The following is a 19,282-nucleotide window of genomic DNA, read 5'->3' on the forward strand; positions in this document are numbered from 1 at the left end:
ATGAGGGGTCATGAAGTGCTGAAAGCAATCCAAAAAGAAGAACATTGACAAAACTGCAGGTCCTTCTTTAAATTCAAAAAGGGGGTGGTGATGGACAGAGTACCTGAGTTAATCAGAACACTCCTACCCAGTCAACAGATCAGGGCTTGATCCATCACCGTTTTTTAGCTCACTGCACCATCCCAGTTCAGAACCTGACTATATGCAAATTAGTCTGTCCCTGGCCCAGTGCATCATGGGAACAGGGCAGACCAAACTACCAAGCCAATTCTTCACTGGAAAGGAAACAAGCTTCCGTGGACCGGGAAACAAGCTTCCGGGGACCGGTTCTTTAAATTCAGCACATAAACAAAATTGCAGAGGTCAAATGAAAGCAGGGAGAGTAGTTCTTCCAAGGAGGCAGGCAGTGCGACATCGTGTGAAAAAACAAAATGGCGGCCGGAACGCAAAACCGGGAACGCAGACCTCAATTCTGCAAAACAACTGTCCACATCACAGTACTTGTGTGTAGAGGGGCTCACCTGCCTGGAAATGAGGAAGGAAGAGACTGGGCATCCCAGGAAACAGTCCAGGAGGTCAGGCACACGCTGCGCACGGAACGGGAATCACCACCTCAGGACCTGAAATGGCGGACGGGACCGCGCGGATGAAAGCCTCCCCCGTCCGATGCCAGAAACTCGGTGGTGGTGAACAATAAGGAGACCGTTGGGATCACCACATGTCTCTCTATCTGCGGAGGTGTCTCCGACACAAAACACCCCCCGACGAGATGCTAGAAGCTGCGCAGACACAGAGGTTGCCGCGGGAGCTCCTCTGTCACCCCGCCACCTTGGCTGGCGCAGTAGCCACGCCCCCTTACCTGGCTCCTTCTGACCACAGACTTTCAGCCACATCATGCATTCCCAGAGCAACTGTGGCACTGTACTACAAAGGCCCCCAGGTATCCATGGTCATATGTTAATAGTCACTGCATCTCTGTAAATGAAACTGCTGTCACTCTGGATCAGGTTTGTTGTCTATAAATACTTCCAATAAATTTAGAAATAAATTAAGAAAGCCACGGAAATTACCACTTTCCTGAAAAAGAAAAAAGACATATGACAGAGGAGCTATAAAATTAAAGACACATTTAGACCAATTATAAAGTTCTGTCAAGTACAATACAATCCGGAAAGGATATCCCCATTATTTTACCCACTACCTTTGGGCAAAGCAGACAGAATTAAGCGTGAAAGACCCATTTACTGTAAACACTAGTGCTGTCCAAACCCCTGTTCAACTCAGAGACCTCCATGTCGAGTGCCTTGTTCTTTTCAATGGAGTAGTACCTGGAGATACAGGCCCGCCAGATTTAAAAAGTCCCATAGTAACTCTGTGGATCAAGATATTTAACACAAAGGCTTCACTTGCTAAATGCAGATAATGTATACAGGTGAAATACTAGGCATCAAATGGCGAATAAACAGGGGAATCAGGACCCTGATTACTCATTATTTGATCTTTCTTTGAAGAGCCTTAGGTGAAGTATTAGATAAAGGGAATACACAGCAAAAACGTATCCACTGGCTGTTCTATATATCGACTGCCAAGTATTGACTGCTCTTTTATAAAGGTTTTATCTAGTGTTGTGCCCTTTATTGTAATTTAAAGCATTTAAGGGCCTGGGTTAGATATTGGACTATTTTATTTGCTGTATCAGGGCGAAAGAGTAAAGTATGTTGTATCCCTGACTGAGTACCTGTACTTCGCATTTAGAATTGTCCACCGGCCCCTCGGACAATACTAGTCATTGGCCTCCAACACAGAGGTTCTTGTCAATGAGTTTAAATTTGACTGCTGGTTCCCTCACACATGATGACCAGCCTTCAAACTTTTAACTAGTGTTTGTTTCTTCGAAAACAACAAAAAAAGGGGCCCAAAACCATGGCAGTTTTCTCCTATGGTGTGGGATCCATTTAAGCATTTTTACTGTACTTTTTTCATGGTGGTAGGGAATAGTTAAAACTTTCCATTCAACTCCCCACTTTAAACTGGATGGAAGTCAAATGGTCAAACCTCCACCCAACCATCAAAGAAGTATGTCTGGAACAGAATTGCAGTAGACTCCATAGCTGACATACTTAATGTCAACATAAATGTAAATCAGGCATGGAGAACTTCAGATTTGCAGAGAGGATACCCCGTTATCATTGCAATAAAGTACCCTCTCCATAAAACTCTAAAACAGTCACTCAGTCACTAATCCTCTCACATGGTAATTTTTCCCTTAACTACAGTCATCATCTCCCATGGGTAAAGAGCTAAGCTTACCTCGAGAACTAGGAACAACTAGCAGATTGTGATTAATGCTGTCTCTTCTTCTGTTTGGGCAAATGCAGTGGTAACACTTTCATATGGCACTTGGGAAGGTGATGCAATCGAGAAGGACATTGCCAGTACTTCTATGAGGCATGGAGGGCAAGGGGAAGATGAGGACATGAACATAGCACTGTTACTAGGGATTCCACCAAAGGGGAAAAATAGGCCCTGGCTTAGTTTGAGCACAATATCCAAGATCAACACGTTGTCGAGTGCTGCAACACAACGACTTTGTACCTGCTTGATAAGAGGAAGCAGGGGTGAAGGTACAGTAGTTTTACATTGGTCACTGTACTCCATAGAAAGGGAGAAGATGAAGATTTGTAAGGCAGTGGCTGTACACACATGGGTGAGGGACACAATAATGGAAGTAGGGATAGTATTGGCTTAGGGTGTTGCGGAAAGAGTACTGCATGAGAATGGCAACAGAGTACCCTTTCCGCAGTACTGAAGATCCGCCTGCCTCATTTAGGGATGAGCGGACCTTCAATATGTCAGCACCACTGCTGATATACATCTCCAATAGCCCGAATAAGTAAAGGCCATCAAAGGTTTTGCCAATTGTCCGCCTGTGCTATGTAGAGTGGGCAAACAAATGGCAAGTTTTTACTTTCGTTTACCTCCATCCACAACGTGAAAGTAAAAACATTTCAATGACCCCTATGCCATTGGAGAGATCCCCACTATGACATTTTCTTTTTGAAAATAAAAAATAAATGGAAAGTGTGCCATATAGCTCAGTCAATATGGTGAAGGAGCCGACCAGCACATTTTCAATGCATTGGCAGGACCCACCATGATGGTGGTTCCTGCCAATGTAAGAGCTGGACCAGCAAGCATCTCTCAATTTGGAGTGCAGTTACTCCATCAGGGCGACTGAGGAAAATACCCTGTCGCCCTGACGGAGTAACCACACTGTATATCAGGCCCTTCATAGTCTTTGAAAACACTGCCTCAGAAGCAGCATTAGGACAATGGCATTCTCTCATATAGTAATTCTACAGTCCTAAAACATAGCACATTCTGTCTGTCCCATGCTAAAATCATGTCACGTTAGGCATAGTGTGAAATGCCTGCATTATAGAAACAAACAGTGGCACATTCCAAATGCCTCCATGAAAAATCATGCTGCTTAAACGTACTGCATTGACTGCACAACTCATGTGATACATACTTTGCAAAAGTATGCATCTAACACCTACAATATGTATTTCAAAGGAAGCATTTCGTAGTACAATGGATAATATCCATGCAGATCTGTATTCCTATGTCATTCTTATGTACACTTACAATGTATAACTAGCATCTAGGTGTTGGAAGGAATGCACAACTGAAGGCAAAAGCAGACTGCTTGGGGTGGACCATGTGTGGGAAATGTATTATTGGCTACCAGGGCCAGTGGCTAATCAGCAGCCTGACTCCTGACAGTGTCAGCACAAACAGTGGCGACTTTGTTGGTGGGCTGTCTAATTGCCATTGTGTCTGTACTGGCAAATAGCTTGGTTTTTGCCTTATTTCAGTGTGCTGGCAGTGAGGGATGATTTGGCCTTGTGTGCACATGCTTTGCTGGCTACAAATACCACATCCCTTCCAATACCATGTGGCAAAATGCCTTTTCTTATTGTTCAGAGCAGTCCTTTGGTTATGGCTCCCCTTTCATCCCAATGCAAGCTGTAGTCAGAGCCACTGGAATTATGGGGCTGGGGAAAGCCAAATTATGTAGCAGGGTTGTGTAAATTATGCGGCAAGAAAAGCCAAATTATGAGGTATAATGCAGCATAGTTTGTGATAGTAATACTTCATTATTTTGTCATTTTCATACTTGACAATATCTGGGTGTCGGTCGTACTTCATTAGTACTAGTTTAATACCCAAATATAGAAATAAGAAACAGAAAGTTGGCCAGTCAATCTATGCAATGGACCAACTGTGCTTGTCATACCTGTTGGGCATCAAAATGTGACGTGGTATGCATCATGTGGCTTTATGCATCAATATATAAACATTAAAGATCCTTAGCTTCGGAGTACACAATTCAAAGCGCTCCTCCAGCACATCATTACAAGAAGGGGTAGTAATTACTTAAGAAGAGTTATTGGACACTGATCACTATTAACTGCAGGGCTGAGGAGAGGGTACAGAGAGTTTTGGTTAACATTTACAATACGATGCTTCATGGTTATGTGTGAACTCAAAATACGTGGATAACCTTTGCAAGTATACATATATGTATTTATATTCTTATATACATCTTCTATTAAGTTGTTTGCAACTTTAAGTGTCAGTATCTAACATATGACCCTATCTGATAATCTCCGTGGCAATGCCTGAATATTTTTTTCATAATCTTGGTATGTTATGTTGTTTTAATTAATGTTTATCATTCTGCCAAAAAATATACCCGCTGCATCAACCCTTGTGTGGTGATGACATACACAAATCCTGCCTTTATTTACATATTGCGTGTAAAATGCAACTATGCTGAAAACATTGTATAATATTCCAAATTGAAAAAATATATAATCTACCAATTGTCAAATAAAGTATGCCCTAATTTTGGATTAAGCCATGTTACATTGATAATTATGATTGTCACTTAGAAAGAAAGATTGCTGTTTGTTCTTCACAGAACCAAGTGTATTTTGTAATTACATCTGCGATTGTGCAAATTACATAAACTTGTATGTCTCAAAATCTAAAATGTAACAAATCATTCCTGGCAGACATTGCACACTTCCTTGGGTAAGCTGGAGAGCTGTGACAAATGTCATACAGCATGTACACAATGACTGGAATTTGTTTGTGTTCCTAATAAACTCGAAATATTTCAGCATATGCGCCTTAGATGTGTCTCAACAACATCACTGCATGTGCACTTACACATCTGTAGAAAAATCCAACATTTTGTGATATTTATATCCAACATCATTTATAGACATTGACATTTTGCTATAATGCATTTATTTAAGGCATACAATACACCTAGTATGCTATACATCCACAGCATCATGATTCAAAATCATTGTTGCATATGCAAAGAACAATGTAGTAACTAGGCATTGACATGACAAATGAAAATTATTGAATATGAATCACATATTATCAACTATAAAATACACTCTATATTTTTCTGGAATAATATTAACAATCACATGCATTTCTTGCTGTCACAACGATTTACATTGTTAACTTCTATACATTTTCTTTAGGTCCTGTGACTGCCGGGGAATATATAAACAGACAGAAGGAATGGCTTGACTCAGTAGTTAATATATATCATGAAACAATGTATTTAATGCTTCATGGCTTTAATTTATTGCTTGTCTTTAATCACTCAACCTATGTATGTTTAAGAGTAGAACTCACTTCTGCATAAGTGATTCTAAGATCCACATAATTTACCACCTGCTGCATGACAACCAACACTGCATTGATCAATTAATGGATCTCATCACCAAATAATCCCTCCTGTCAATCAAAAGCGTCTTCTTCAGAGACTTCGACCTCTACTAGAATGGCTCCAGTGAATCTCAAGGTAACGTCTAAGCAACAACGATCTAAAACAAATCTCTTTGAGTACAACTCTTGACATTCTTAAAGTATTATTTCTTCTGTGCTAATTTTGTGTGAATTGTGATTTTAATGATGCATATGGTCGTAACCAACTAACTAATGAAGATGTACTTGAAATGACTAAACTATATTTGTTAAAAATGCTATTAATAAAATAGTAGAGTTATCCCACATTTTTGTACAACTTTCTGCTGTTCTGCTCATTTTGCTCCTGCTCATCCCTCCCCCACCCCCAATCACAGACCCGCTGTGAGTCTTCTCTCCTCGGAGTTCCAACGGAGCACACAGGGGGACATGTAAAGGAACTGCCGCTAAGTAACGCTAATGCTAGTTAGCTGCAGTTTTTGTTAACGTGGCCTATTACCAAAAACTATCGCCCTGTTAGCGATGTATTTACAATATGTCGCTACATGGCGATAGTTCCAGGTAGCTGCGGTGAAAACTGCCGTTAACACTAGCGTGAAGGCGATACAAATTCTGGCGTTAGTGGGCGAAAACTGACTAAAGGCCAATTTGCAGGCAAAAAACTCACGTGAGTCAGCCGAACTTGAGTTTTTTTGCCTCTAGAGGCAAAAATAGCCTATAAATTCACCCTCAATGAAAAATAGGAAACAAAACCAATAGAATGCAGATTGGAGTAGCCAGGACCAAGTGCAGGACAGATCAACAACCCCCCAACAGCCAGGATGACCAGCCAGAGTCCAAGGGGAAGAGGAAATCCAGGGCTACAATCATGAAAAGAGCTGCATCGCTGGGCAAAATCAGTGATGCATCACTTATCACTGCACACTCCTTACAACATCATGGCATCCAAAACCTTGAAAGCGTGGACAGTCCCCAGGGCCCAGAGGCCTCACTGGGCGTTTGTCTGGGCCCCGGAGTGGGATGTGGAGGTGCTGTGGATTTGCTGGCACATGGTTGTAGACATTGAGGCTGGTGGTAAAGTCAGCCATGTCACATGGAGGCACATTGCTGACCTGTGCGAGAAGACTGCCTTACACCCCTTGGAGCTGTGAATGGCAGAGGCCCTCCTTCACACCAATGTAGGGAGGTCTGCATCGGACACTATGATCCACCACTACATCAGGGTGCACGGAGGAGATTACCAATGGTGGTTGGCGTCTCTCTGCATCACAGGCCGGATGATGTTGCGCTGGCCGGGCGCTGTGGAGGGTGAGGCCCCTAAGCTGAGCCAAACTTGTGTGGTGGAAGCGCTGTAACTTCATGCCTAAGGGGACCCTGTTGCATTACCTCCTGCATCAGGACGTTCCCCAGCTGACTAGGCAGCCACTGCTGTACCCAGGCTTGTGAAATCCTGCCTGTCTGAGGCTCCTGCTGGCTGAGTCACAGTTTTGGAGAGAGTGCAGTGGATTGTGCCACGATGTCAAGGAGGGGAACTTGGGCTGCATAGCGGAGGAGACCCTGGGGTCGAGTCACCCAGGCCTATCACCTGTGGGTGACGCACCCCCAGAGGCGGCTCATCCGCTATGGGAGAAGAGCGTCGCCCCACTGCTTTCAAGCAGTGCAAGAAGAGGAAAGATAATAACATGATGATAACTTTCCGATGTAGACGGGAGGGTGGGTGGGGCTGCTCTACTCACAGACTCAGACATGGGCAGAGTGGTATGCCCACTCAAGTGCACAATGACTGTTTGTTCAGCCCTCTAAGGCCATCCAATGCAGTCATGCGCACTTCCCTGTTCGCAGTGCAGGCTGCATGGAGTACATGCCCACCCTTCCAGCCCCTGGCTGAAAGCCTTGTCACGGTGCTCAAGAACAATCACAACACCGCATTGCAGCATTGTGATTGGCTTAGGGGAGGCAGTCTGGCTGCCTGCTTCCTGTTTCTGGAAGTAGATTCAGGAGAGCAGGAGCACAGAAGATGCAGGACCCGGCCTCGAGGTAAGAATTATTTGAAAAAATATTAACAACTGCTGCTCACCACCCCTTGCGTCCCCAACCCCTCCAGTGTCCTATCCTGCATTTCCCGCATCCGAGCTGTCCAGCCCCCCCCCCCAGCACTACTCAATGGCGGCCGCTGTGCTGCCATGCGCAGCGGACATATCACTGGTGTGCCAAAGGCAAAACATAGGCAAGTCCGTCTGTGTCCGTCTGCCCTTAGACCACTCTCAGCACCAAGGACCCTTCCTCTCAGACACTCAACCGCTGTGACGTCAGCACCCTCCTCGCCATAAACTCTGGATGCTACACCGCCTGCCATCTAGCAACATTGTAGAATTCTCTTGATCCCTGTGCCTGTTGAAACTACAAACACACCTTCTGCCTCATCAGCACACCAGTGCCTCCTGCTGCCCAGCCGACCAACAGCGCACCCGAGCGGCTCAACTACATCTTCCTCAACGTGCGGTCCCTTCACAAACACGCAACTGAAATCTGGGACCGCCTTGACGCCACCTCTTCAGACATCCCCTTCTTCACAGAAACCTGGTCCAAACTCTGCTCCAGACCGGACATTGCCATCGCCATCCCTGACAGCTACTAAATCACCTGCAAGGACCACCTCGACCATCCAGGAGGAGGCATTGCCATTGTCTGCAAAAGCACACTCCAATTGACCATGCACTCTAATGACCCAACGGTGACCATGGAACACCTCCACTTCCAGATCCAGACCAACCCCAACACCATCTTCTGCGGCTCCCTCATCTACTGGACCCACGTGCCATGGACCCCCATTCTCCCATGCCATTGTAGACCTCATTGCACCCCAAACTCTCCCATCCACCAACTAAATCCTACTCGGAGACCTCAAGTTCCACCTGAACAACCCCAGTTACCAGAACACCACCCCCTTCCTGGAGAACCTCGCCAACATCGGTCTCAAGCAGCTAGTAACTACACCAACCCACATAGCCAGACACACGCTTGAACACGTCTTCTCCGCCAGCTGGAACTTCAACTACAGCCACACCACCAGACTCTCCTGTACCATCATTGTATACATCACGTCTTCACCATGCCCACTGTACACCACCGCCATCATCGCCCCACCTCGCAGTAGGATGACCACTGAAGAACTTCTTGTCAACTCCCTCAGCACCACCACTTCGCCAACTATTACAGGCGACAACATTGCAGCGTGCAGCCTCCACCAATGGATCTCCAACTGTGCTGACACCCTGGCACCCTCAAGAAAAGACCAGGCAAACAACACTCCAAGAAGGCCGACTGGTTCACTCCCACCCTCCACTAGTCCTGATGCCCTGCAGACGTCTCCAGAAGTGATGGAGCCACAACATCAATCAACTCCACAACACAGACACCCTTGCACCATATCACAAGTGTGCCTGCTTTGGGGCATGGCAGCCATTGTGCGCCACAGTAGGGGAAAAAGACAGGGGGGCTTATTCATGAGCTCCTTCCGACTGTTTCACCCAGCCAGTGCGTCATTTTATTGACGCACTTGCAGCGTGATTCTCGCACCACGTTGCTCTGTATTTGCAAAGTAACGCATCTAGGCATATGCGTGCCCTTGTGAAGCCCTGTGCCGCATTATACCTGCATCAGGTATGATGTATGCAGGGTGGGCGTTACCACGCAACAAAGCCTCATAGGAGTGGCACAGTAAAAGCCATCAGATTTCACATCAACTATTCTAGGACGCCACTTCGTCAGTACCTTACGCCTGACTCATGGCAGGCGTAAGGGTGACACAGTGCTACAGGGATAGGCTGGCCCCATGCATAGCTGGAGTTGCGCCATGCTTGTGACACAACTGCAGCAATGCGTGACTTTAGCGTTGACAGATACGTCAGGATTCCAGACATATCTGTCATGCGATATGGATCGCTGTACAGTAAATACAGCGCATCCATGGTGACCCAAGTAGGGCTGTTGCAACGCTGTTTTATCGCAGCAATGCAACACTTTTCATGAAGGAGGCCCAGGAATGCACCCTATCTTATTGATTGTACGCATTCCTGCCCTGTAGTTTTGATGCAGGGCAGCGCAGCAACATTCCTTGCAATGCTTTCCAGCACCAAATCCTTCTGAAATGAAGCCCCAAGTGTTTGCACAAGTTTTAAGACCAGCTATTTTCTGGTCTTAAACAACTGCCTCTAACTGCAGCTAGAGGCAGTTTTTTGGGTTTTGCACCATGCAAGGAATTTCTTGTAAATATCACGAAGTTGGGTTAGCGGCAGTTTTTGCACAGGAATGCCTACCTCGCTTCTCATTTTCGTTAACTCCCGCTAATAGAAGTGACAATCTTAAAAATGCTCATTTTGGCCAAAAAATGGCCGCTAACTGAGGTAGGTGACAACTTTTAAATAAAGTGATAAAAAAATAGCTGTTTTAACGTAAAAAAAATGGACGCAACGGCGACGTTAAGTCCTTGTACATATGCCCCACAGTGTTATGAAATAAATGCTGATTGCCTTAAAAAGCTTGTATTGTGAATGAAACTTTCCACTGTGTACCCTATGTATCATTTTTAACAATTTCCACTGGCATGTTCTGATGTACGCCTGTAGAAGAACATAATTTTATTAGCTTTTTTTGAGAAATGGTTTCATGTTTTGTTTTACATCTCTGGGAGTGCAGTTTCTGAAAAGGCAAACAGAAGATTTCTTTTTATCTTAAGAAATGGGTTAGGTCTAAGAGTTTCAGTTATTACGAATTTGCTTTTGGTTCACCATTGCAACCTTTACATGATCATGTCATGCTGAATCTGTAGTTTTGGTTATTGTCTATGAACAAAATGTGTATTAAAAAACCTACTTTTCAATGTTCAGGCGATTTCTCATTTTCTTCCTGAGACTCAGTACGATTTATTTGAGACTTTCTCCTTCCCTCCTAGAATGCTGTTGGTACTCTTTACGAGATTGATCCTTAGAATCTGGAGAGATTTAACAGCTTAAAATATAGATTCTTGCTCCGATTTCTGATTTTGTGCTCTGTATCTGAGACTTCATGGCAATCTATGCATTTTTCAGTATTACTTATGTTCATAATTCTATAATAAATCTGTTAAACTTATTTTTGCTTTAGCACTCAGTTTTTTTAGTTGTCCCAGTTCCTATTTGAATTTTACTCTGTAAGTTTAATGACAGGGAGGGTGGTGTCTCTTGCCACTAGATCAATAAGAATACCAGAGCCAGATTCCGTGAGGTAAAAATCAGGGTGCATACATTATTGGGGTTCTATAAATATTGGGGTTTCACTCCCATCAATTTATATTTGATAAAGAAGGTGGATTGGTCTAACCACTACATTAGCCTCTTTCATCTCATTTTCACTGTTAACGAATGGCCAAGCCTACAGACCTAAATGTTGCACCAGAGACACAAGACAAATCAATACCATTGAGCTGGCTGTGAAAATTGTGTTGCATCTCCAATTCGTGAACGACATACCAAATAAACAATGACTTAACATTACTCTGTAATGTAACCATGACCAATATAATGGGCAAGATAGCCTCCATGAAACCCACTAGGCAATGCCTATCGAACAATAAGAATCTTAATGAAAAGATGAGACAGCTTAGATTGGTGGAAAGAAAGTGGAGACTTAACCCTTCAGCCTTGCGTATGACTTAACTGCAGAGAGAAAAGAGAAGTTACAAAACCCACATCTTCGAGGCAAAAGCCCCCATCTTCAGATCCCAATTAGACAAGGAAAGAAACAATCCCAGAAAACTCTTTGACATTATCAGACAACAAGCATGTCCAAACAACAAATCTGCTTCCAACACCACAAAGGGTAGACGTGAGAAGATTTATGATGTCTTTGCTGAAAGATAAAAAAGGCTGAATGCTAACTTCCAATCAAATCAGCAAGCATTGTGGAGTCAATCCAGGGAAGTGAACAAAGCAGAACACACCTAGACAAAATCTAACATAAGACCGGCCATGCACATTGCAGACCCAAACACCTCCACCTTCTTCAAGAACGTCAGCAATCATATCTCCAGTGTCTGGACACATGTGATCAATCTCTCACTGGCCAAAGGCAAAATCCATGATTCCCAAAAGATAGGGCAGGTTACCTGAAAAAAAAAGCCGATCTTAAAGTCTTGAGCAATCTGTGTCCAGTGCTTACCTCCCTTTCCTGATGGAATTTTTGGAATGCTGCATTTTGAAAATTCTCAGTCAATTTGTTAATAAGAACAACCTGGTAGAAAAAGGAGAGATACAATCACATAGTGCAACAAGTGTGATAAGGTGACTAGTCTATATGCAAATAAAAAATAACTGACTCGACTCTGGGTGAGTCTTGGGCAAACATAGTGATTTGAATCTAATTGTATATTAAATGACAGTGTTTCAAACTCAGGACCACTGGTTAATTTAGGAACACTCATAAGGGTGTGCCTGATAGTCCAGGCACAGGGTTACTCATACATCGACACCACAAGACACCATATTCACCATATACAAGACACCATATTCAAGACAGACATAAAAGCATATTGACTATCTTGAATGCGTCAAAAGCCAGCTTCTTTGAAAAATGTCTCCTTCTTTAACATGAAATCCCTCACACAAGATGAACAAGTCACTATTTTGAGCATTATAAATACCACTTTCACACAGATTTCTTTTACTTTAAACATCACAAGAGGCCAGATACTCCCTCTCCCCTAAGCGTCACCTATCCCAACAACTGTACCATCCATCGGGCAAATGTCTATCATCCCTTGTTTTGAACGCTCCTTGAAAAGACAACATACATTCAGATGCAGATCCACATTAAAAATATTAACCTCTTAGAAGACTATAAATGAGACTAAGCCCATTTGACCAGAAATCCTAGCTGTGAGAGATGAATGTGTTAGATAACTCGTTAACTTGGAAAAAACTTTGTCCTGCATAGAGGAGTTTTGTTAATGATAGCAAAAACTGACAAAAAAGCAAGTTTTGTTGACCTATAGGAGCTGTTCACTGAATTGTCATCGCTATTCATTACATAGAGGATTGCAGGTAGAGTTTTGCTCATACAAGCAATAGGCCTAGAAATCCTATCATTGATTTGACACTCTTAAATAAACTTTCAGCTGTTGTTAAAGCTATCAAGTCAACAGTAAGAAAGTTGTCAGTTTCTTCTAGTCGTCCCTAGAAAAGAAACACATTATCGTATTATGAAGGTTTCTCTTATGCTAGTGGTAAAGTGATTTGTTTTTAATGAATCTCAAAAAAGATTTGCTACTTTGGATGTGAGAGTAGTATCCATTGTTTTTTTCCTTTTATTGGCAAAACATTTGTTTTTGGAAAATGAAGCAATGCTCAATCAGTGTTATGGTAGAATAATCAATTCCCCTCACGAGTGTTGACTTTAGCACCACAACATTATGTAACTCACATGCACCATTGTTTCTAGTCAGAACGAAACAGATCGAGACAAGCCTTTTGCACCATAGTTAAGATGAAGATTTTTCACAAGAACTCAACCACGATATCTCCCATTTCTTAGATTAATCTTTTATTTCATGCATCTTTCACTGTGGTGACAATGTTCATCAGCATTTGTATTTATTGTTATGGTTTGTAACCTCAAACAGAAATTTTCCCCAAAAATTACAGATAACTGCACATGATCCGCTCCCCTCATACTGCCAGCAGGTCTCCCTGACTCTGCCTCACAGCTAACTGCATTCTGCGGTGATTACTTAGCCCACTGTCTGTTTTGGTCACTTTCTGCCCGCAAACTAGTTTATCTGCCTGCATGTAAATCAGATCAGTTATTCTACTTCTAGGAATTGTTGTCCGTTGTCTATCTGTAACTTAGTCTTTTTCTGCCTGCATTAGCCTATTGTTAATTATTCACCACTGCCTTGTGACTATTCACCTCTGTTGTATTTCTTTAGGCACCATTTGCAAGAGCAGGCTTGCTGCCACAAGCCCTTTTTTCCCACCCGTTCACAGCTTCGGCTTCTCTCCTACCAGCTCCCCTCTCAGGATCTACTCAATGGAAGCCTATCAACTACTATCAACTGCATGACCTCCTCAGATGACTCAACGCCAATAATGGAGCATCTTAACTTTAAACTCCACACAGTTGGGAAAAGCAGCATCAGAGGCACCCTCGCCTACAGACCGACAGGACCATGCCCAAGCTTCTGCAACACCATCCCTGACCTCATCGCCATTGACTGTGAGCACTGCATCTTCCTAGATTTTTCCTAGAGGATCTTAATTTCCACCTCGATGACCCCAGTGACACCAACACAACCGTCCTCGTGGAAAGCATGAGTGACATCAGCCTCAAGCAACTGGTCACTGACCCTACCCACATCTGAAGACACACACTTGGCCCCATTGTCACTTCCAGCGACAGAGTTAGGTACAACCATGTTTTACAGCTCACCTGGACTGACCACTAAAGTTTCTACTTCACCATCTTAGGACCTACCAACACTGGCACCATGCCCCCCAACACTACACATAGAAACAGGAAAAATATATCCAAAAACGAATGGAACATTACTCTCAACTCCCACCTCCTGGACACAATATTCAACCCAGAACAGGCTGAGAAGAATTTCTCCCATCGGATCACAGAATGTGGCAACACAATTGCACCCACCAAGTCAGGCAAGTCCAAAGGTTCTACCAGAAGTGTTAGTTGATTCACTGTAGATCTGATATCTACCAAATGCAACTGCTGGCAACTAGGAAGGAAGTGGCACACCAGCAAGGAGACATGAGACCAAACCACCTTCAAGACAGCACTCAATAAGTAATACCGCATCCCAAAAGAGACAAAGAAAATTGCCCAAACAGACCACATAGGAGCCAGTACAAACTGCAGGAAGGAGCTCTTCGCCATCGTGAAGGAGTCCCCCAACACCCACAGCCACCGAGAATTACATTACTGCCTTCCAAGAACTGTGTGACATCCTGGCAGACTTCTTCCACAACATTATCTCAGTCATCTATGAAAACTTCGAACCCCAACCCATCGCTGCCAACAGCATCAGCCTGCTGACTCCCACAAACGGAATCTGAACACCTGCTCACACATTGTGACCCACTCACAACTCAAGCCACAATCTTCTTCATGAACTCCGTGCATTTGGAAGCACCCACAGACCACAACCCCACCACTTCTTCAACCTCAGGAGCAAGATGATTGTCGATAAGCTCAAGAAAGTCTTGAACACCTCCATCACCTCGGCCTCCTTCCTGAGGGTTGGTAACATGCTTATGGAAAGCCCCTCCTGAAGAAACCACCCACCAACCCAGCAGAACTGAAGAACTACCAGACAATGTCCCAGCTCTCCTTTCCAGCGAAGGTTCATGAGAAGGCAATCAACCAACAACTCACCGAACACCTGGAAAACAACAACCCCCTGTACCCTTCTTAATCCAGATTCCAAGCCAACCATAGCACCGAGACAACCCTGGTTTCAGCCACCGATGGCATCAGGGCACTCCTTGACCATGGCAAAATGACAGCCCTCATCCTCTTGGACCTGTTAGCTGCCTTCAACATAGTCTCCCATCACATCTTTATACCAGACTCCACCACTTCAGAATCCAGGGAGACACCCTCAAATGGATCACTTCATACCTCACCAGAAGAACCCAGAGAATCCGTCTTTCACTGTTTATCTGAGAACTTAAGAAAAGATCATCTGCTGCATCCTCCAGGGATCATACCTCAGTCCCACATCTTCAACACTTACATGACCCCATTGGCCACCACCTTCAGATCGTGTAGACTCAACATCATCTCCCATGACACCCAGCTCATCCTCTCGCTGTCAGAAGATCCCTCCACCACTGGAGCCAACTTCCACAAATGGATGAAAGACAACTGTCTCAATCTCAACACGGAGAAGACAGACTTCCTCAGCTTTTGGAACAACACCTCACCATGGAAGGACGAATAGTGGGCTGCTGAACTCAGCCCATCCACCCCCCCCTACAGATCACATCTGCAACCTCAGCATCATCTTGGACAGCAAGCTAGGTAAACCCAGTCTCATCCACCTGCTTCCACACCCTGTGCATGCTCTGCAAAATCTTCAGGTGGCTCCCATTCAACACCAGAAAGATAGTCATGCATGCCCTCATCACCAGCAGTCTGGACTATGGGATCACACTTTATATAGGAATCACTGCACGCATCCTGAAGAGACAACAGACTTTACAAAACTCAGTGGCAAGACTCATCCTTGAACTCCCCAGATGGACCCACAGCACACCCCCACCTCAAATAGCTACACTGGCTCCCGATCCAAAAGAGATGCCAGTTCAAGATGTTGACCCACGCATACAAAGCCCTGCACAACAGGGGATCAGAATACATCAACAAACACATGGCCTTAAGCCAACCAACCAGATACCTATGATCCGCCTCCCTCTTCCTTGCAGATACACACCCCTCCACCAAGACAACAACTGAGGACACTCCTTCTCACACCTGACAGCCAAAGCTTGGAACAACCTTCACCTCCACCACAGGACCACCTCATTGCTCCGGCAATTCAGAACAGGACTCAAGACCTGGCTGTTCGAATGAACAGATCATCACAAAGCAGTTAACAACTCCAGTGCCTTGGAACCCGTGTTTTATAAATCCTGATTGATCGATTGATTGACATGTGTTGCAATACTTGTTTTTAGAACCAGGTCATCTGGAATAGAGAGTGAAACAGCACAAGATGAAACTGTAGTGCCTGAGCAGTTTTGGTAGTGAGCAAAATAACTTAGTCCATTTAAACCATCCACCAAGAAGCACAACAATAAAACAGGTGGTGGGGCTAGGGGCCTTGTAAAATGTACATAGGTTATTGTTATTTTAGTTGGAACGTGCTCCAGCCCTAGGGTGAAACTAACAAAAAAAAAGTTCCAGATATAGTAAGTATTTTAAAGGTCACAAAAGCTCAAATTTCGCATTTGGTCCAGTTTAAATGCTTTTTATTATGTACTAATGGCTTTTCATGAGTCGGAAAAGTGTTTCCAATTCCTAGACTGGGATTATAACTTAATACTGATTTGCTATCTGAATGTGTATATTATAGGTGTCCTTTCAAAATACGGAATCAGTACCTAATAGATCATTGTTTTGTGTATGTGATTGATATTTTATCAACACCTCAAAGTAGGTGGTAATGCTCTTAAAAAAGACAATTCCCCCGTCGGTGAATATAAAAAAAAAGTTTGTGAAGAGTAGGCAGCGATACATCGCACTGCCAACTTTAAAACAAACAAAAAAGCACATGCATTTAGAAAAAAGTGTACTTTTTTGAAAAGCAGTCACAGAAATGGTCTGCTGGTTCCAGCATGCCACCATCCATGTAATGGCCTCTGATCGTGGTGAGACACAATACGCAGTACGTGATATATCTTAATAATAGTCATGAGATTGATTAGATTCTAACATACTACATACTATGATATATTTTTAGGAACTGACCTATTAATACATAGGTCAGTTCTAAAAACTCTTTATTGCTCTCAAAAATACTGGTCGAAAATTGTGACCCATATTTTCTGATCAGATATTCGGAAATCTGGTTGGGTTTGTTAAATGAGTTGAAATAGTTTTCCAGGGAGACTTTGGGCCATCAAATGTGACTATCACCTCAATGGTTCAATGCGAACATCTAGTTGGTCCTGTTAAAGGTTTTAAGGGGTCGCATGCCATTATCACGAATGTCATTACCACACAGTCATTACCATGCAATGACTTTACCCTGCATTGTCTTTACTAAGTACGTTTTGTCCACACAAATGGCTTTACTATGCTTATCTTTACAACAAAAATGTAAGGTTATATTCAAGAAGGTGAAAACCCTTTTTATATACATACATACATGGTATGGTAAAGGCAATATGTGGTAAAGGCGTTGTGTGGTAATGAACACATGATAAATGTTGTTTCTCGTTTTAAGCCTGCCTGCTGGATATCTTTAGGAGTAATAGCTGGTAGGGGATCTGAGAGAATCAGAGTATTGGTGGAAGAGCAACAGATTTTCCTAGGGTTTGGATGTAGTGAGGGAAACCAGGACTGTCCTTTACTCACCTAGAATAGTCCATTACTCACAGGACTGGAACATGAACATGAATCATGGGTAAATGGAACATGAGAGGTGCAGATAGTGGTCAGGTGTTAGCAGGCAGAGATGGTGTTCAATGTAATAAAATAGACAGGCACACTTGACTGTCACAGTAAAAGATTGCATTCGGACAGACACGTTTGGAAACAACAACACAGTACATATTTTTCCATTTACGTTAGAAAGCTAGTGGGAAGTAGAGGTGATTTATTTTGAAGTGTGCACTCTTAGTATAACACAATGAGGCTCCTTGCACACAGAGAGTACCCTGATACCCTTCTTTGCTCTCAGTATCAACCACATTGTGTGTGGCAGGAAATGACAAGAGCGCAATGTCTACTGCACTTGGGAAGCTATTAAAATGTGTTTTAATTCCATTCATGTTTTCCAGCACTGAACCACATTTAGAATCGTAGGGTTTTTAAACTGCAAGAAGGAGTACACAAGAGGCCTGATAAAAGACTGATAATGATAAAGGACTCAATGTTTGGACATCTGTTGCCTTTGCCCTTGTGCGAGTTTGTCATCCTCCATGACAACCGCATAATTTCATGTTTTCATCAATTAAACAATGCAGCTTATGTTTTCAAAGGATGCAATACTCGTCTGTAATTCAATAGGGAAACATACATGCTTTATTAGTCTAACAGTTGGTTTCGATGATCTAATACAGTCTGGGGTTTTCTTTCGTACTTAACTTGTGTACTTCTAGGGATATGGGAAGCATTCCTTGATTTTACAGAAGCACATTCCTCTGACCAGCTCAGAGCCAAGTTCACTGATGTATGTGTTTCTCTGATCTTCATCAGCTGCTGTTTCACCCTAAGGTTATCCATTTGAAAGAACATCACTGCCAGTGGAACTGCTGGCAGCAAAGGTCTGAGGAGAGGGCAGTCAGTCATTGTGTTTGTATGCCTTTAAGGGCAGCCCTTAATGCACAACTGCTAAACGATTTTTATTTTGAAATTGTTCAAAGTCATATGTCTGCTAACTCGTGTTGCCACTGTTTTTATAATTTAAAATACTTTGGTTGCATTCTCTTTAGTAGTCTCTTTTAATCAGGCAATGTTGTGCACATTTTAATTGCGAATAAACAGTAGAGTTCATTGATGACTGGCGGATCTTCAGTTCACAGACCGTTGGTGTATGTAACAGTGACCCACTAAGTGGAGATTGCAAAGTTTTCACTAGGAGAATTGAATCACCCAAAATGAGAAACGATGCCAAACTGCCATGGTCTTCCAATAGTGATGAGGGATAGCATCAGAGCCGTTCTTTCAGCAGGGGTAGAAGACGCTTGCGTGGTCCCTTCTGTAATACTGT

Source organism: Lissotriton helveticus, chromosome 6 (assembly GCF_964261635.1).
Source record: "Lissotriton helveticus chromosome 6, aLisHel1.1, whole genome shotgun sequence".
NCBI lineage: Eukaryota > Metazoa > Chordata > Amphibia > Caudata > Salamandridae > Lissotriton > Lissotriton helveticus.